Here is a 3,337-nt window from a genome sequence, read left to right as displayed (position 1 = left end):
GGGACCTGGGAGTCCTGGTTGACACCAAGTTAACCATGAATCATCAGTGCCCTTGTGGTCAAGAAGGCCATTGGGATCCTGGCCTGCATCAGGAGGAGTGTTGCCAGCAGGTCAAGGGAGGTGATTCTGCCCCTCTACTCAGCTCTGGTGAGGCCGCACCTGGAGTACTGTGTGCAGTTCTGGGCTCCCCAGTATAAGGGGGACGTGGAGCTTCTGGAGAGGGTCCAGAGAAGGGCAACCAGGATGATTAAGGGAATGGAACATCTCTCGTATGAAGAGAGGCTGAGTGAGCTGGGCCTGTTTTCTCTGAGAAGAGACGGCTCAGAGGGGATATGATTAATGTGTATAAGTTCAGGAAGGGAGAATGCAGGGAGGAAGGGGACAAGCTCTTCTCATTGGTGGCCAGCGACAGGACGAGGGGTAATGGCCGTAAGCTGGAGCACAGGAAGTTCCGTCTCCAGGTGAGGAGGAGCTTCTTTACTGTTAGGGTGACAGAGCAGTGGAACAGGCTGCCCAGGGAGGTTGTGGAGTCTCCTTCTCTGGAGGTCTTCAAAACCCACCTGGATGCCACCCTGTGCCACATGCTCTAGGTGTGCCTGCTTGAGCGGGAAGGTTGGACTAGATGATCTGTAGAGGTCCCTTCCAACCTTGAATATTCTGTGATTGTGTGAAACTGCTACTAATTTGTGACAACCTGGCATTGGAAGATTTTCTTTCTTTTCTCTATGTTGTTCTCTTAATTCATCCCTCAAAATGCTTCTTTATTCCCTGGGATTTTCTTGTACCAACTCCCAAAAATGTATTTGACATCTAGAGAACAGTCAGAGGAAACCCTCATCTTTTGTAACGTGTTGTTCTGCTTGGAAATACACAAAACATTCCCTTGGTGATGAGGGCATCTCAAGAGGGGATTTGCTCTGGTAATTTTGCTCTGTGAAACTGCCACTGTGGGCAGATTACTGCACAATGTCTGCATGGTCCCTTCCACCTGCACCAAATACCTTGCACAGACACATTTAATTATTTATTTATTTTCCAGAGATGCTCAGCTCTTCAACCTCTTCATGGATCACTGCTTTGCAGCACTTTAAAAGCCTTCTGTAGTTCTCCTGAGATATTTAATGGAGCTATTTGGAAAGTCCGATTACATCCTCCCAAGTGTCCCATGACTTGTTATTTCATGCTGTGTGGTTGGGAAGGAAGGGAAAGTTTGGGGAAAAAACAGTGGATGAGCCTGAAAATTTTCTGCTGGTCTCTGGTGGATAAACTGAGTCTCCTTCCACCAAAGAGTCCTCCACAATCACTGTCTTGGGGGGAAAAGGGTTTGATCTATGTGCGATCCATGTAAAGAAAATAGATGAAGAATCTGTGTTTTGTGGTTTGAAAGTTGTGATATTTAGTCTATAATACTTAGCTCTTACATTTAATGCCCGTTCTGTGCTGGGTTTTGTGAGGTATCGGGAGGAGGGCACTGGACTTTTGCAGGATCCATTGGGAGCTTGCAGAGCACAAGGCGGCAGTGTGGTCCCCTCTGGTGACTGCACTGTGCTCTAAAACATGCTGACGTGCAAGGATGTGTATTTTTTTTTGCAAGTTGGGTGTTGTAAAGGGTGCTTATGAGTCACACTGTCCTCTTAGTCACCGCTTTCCTCTTGCCACAAGTCATGACTAAGATGCTGTTGTGCAGATCTCTGCTTGTTCAGTGCTGCACACCTCGGCAGAGCCCTCTTGGGTTCTCCATGTCTGGGCTCAGGAGATGTGTAAAACTTTCAGCAAAGGCTGGAATTGCATGCTGGGACAGTAGGAAACTAAGATCAGGAGTCCACAAGCTTTTTCAGGGTGAAGGAGAGAGCTTGCACTTGGCAGGTCAGTGTTTCCTTGCTGTGGATGTGTTTTTGATTTGTTGGAAGCTGTTTGTGGCTTTTCTCGAGCATTAGAAGGGCCGAGCAGTGAGGCTGGATGGAGTTCACTGAGCTTCCTCAGCTACTGGGGACCACAAGATCCAGAAATACTTTTGTAGAGCTGTCCCAGGGAGTTGCCAGGACAGAGGCCGTGCTGGAGAACTCGTGACACCAAGGCAGCAAGGAGGCTGGGGAGAGCAGGATCTGCTGGAGGCTCTCTTGAGACACTGAGTGCACTAAGAATCCAGCCTTACTAGATAAAGCTGATAATGAAGAATTTGGAGGGAGATCTGTGAATAGTCTGAGCATGAGCACATGGAATAGGGAAGGAAAAGAATGTGCTGACCTGAATGAAAACAGAAGTCCTCTCAGCTGATGTGTTTTCTGGTGTTGGCAGGTTTTCTTTCTTTCTTTCTTTCTTTTTTCTTTCCCCTGGGATATTTTTTTGATTATTCATGTTGATTTTAACCAAGAAGCAGAGTCTGAAAGAGAGATTCCCTGTGTGTTTGGAGAAGAGAGGTGCATGTCCAAAGTCAATGTGACTGGGGATGAGGTTGCAGGGAAGGATGAGATCTCTGATATCTTGCAGAACTGTTGCTGTCCTGGTTTTATTTTCTGGGTCCTGGACTGGTACTTTTGAATAGAGTGGGAGAAAATCTTCCTGCCAGCCCAAGGCCTAGATTTGTACCCTGAAAGCTGGAGGAGAGATGAGAAGCACAGAGAACTGGATTGTGAAAAGTGTGCAGCCAGGCATGCAATACGCTATTTCACAACATCCTCTGGCGTATGGGCTCAGCCTGACCCCTCCAGTATTTTCCTGCATTGCCAGAGGAGCATTTGGACCTTTTCTTCATGTTGGCTGCACAGCAGCAAGGTGAATAGTGATGGAAACATCACACAGTAATTCTGGCCATTGTATGGCTAGCATTTGGGGTTTGCAGCCGCCACCAGTGGAGACCTGAGCCACTAAAAATGGTTTCTATACAATGCAGAGAGTAGGAACTTGGGGTCTTCTGTCTCTTTTTCCGCTCAAGCCTATTGCAAAGTGTTGCAGTGCTGGTCTCTTGTGGTGCTTTTATCAATGGAAATTGAACCAAGATTCACTCCTTGGCACAAATGTGTGTGCGGGACTTTCCTCCATCCCACCAGCAGGAACAGTGAAGCCATGGATGCGTATATGACATGTCGTGGTGAGACTGCAAGCCTTTTGGCCTCAGTGGCACTCAAGTCACAAACATACACCTTTGCCATGGTTGGGAGCAGAGTGGAAGATGATGGCTGTCAGAGGAGAGCTTGATGTTGGCTTAGGGACTGGAAAGGGAGCATCAGCTGGGCTATCTTGTCTACACTAAGGCAATATTTTGGAGCTTTTTTCCTTGTTCTTGACTAAAAGCCCAGTGAGCTAACTCTCTTCTTTCTTTCTCTTTAGGAGATGA

Source organism: Nothoprocta perdicaria, unplaced genomic scaffold (assembly GCF_003342845.1).
Source record: "Nothoprocta perdicaria isolate Ctin4 unplaced genomic scaffold, notPer1 scaffold_331, whole genome shotgun sequence".
NCBI classification, from domain to species: Eukaryota; Metazoa; Chordata; class Aves; order Tinamiformes; family Tinamidae; genus Nothoprocta; species Nothoprocta perdicaria.
Note: the sequence above shows the minus strand (reverse complement) of the source record.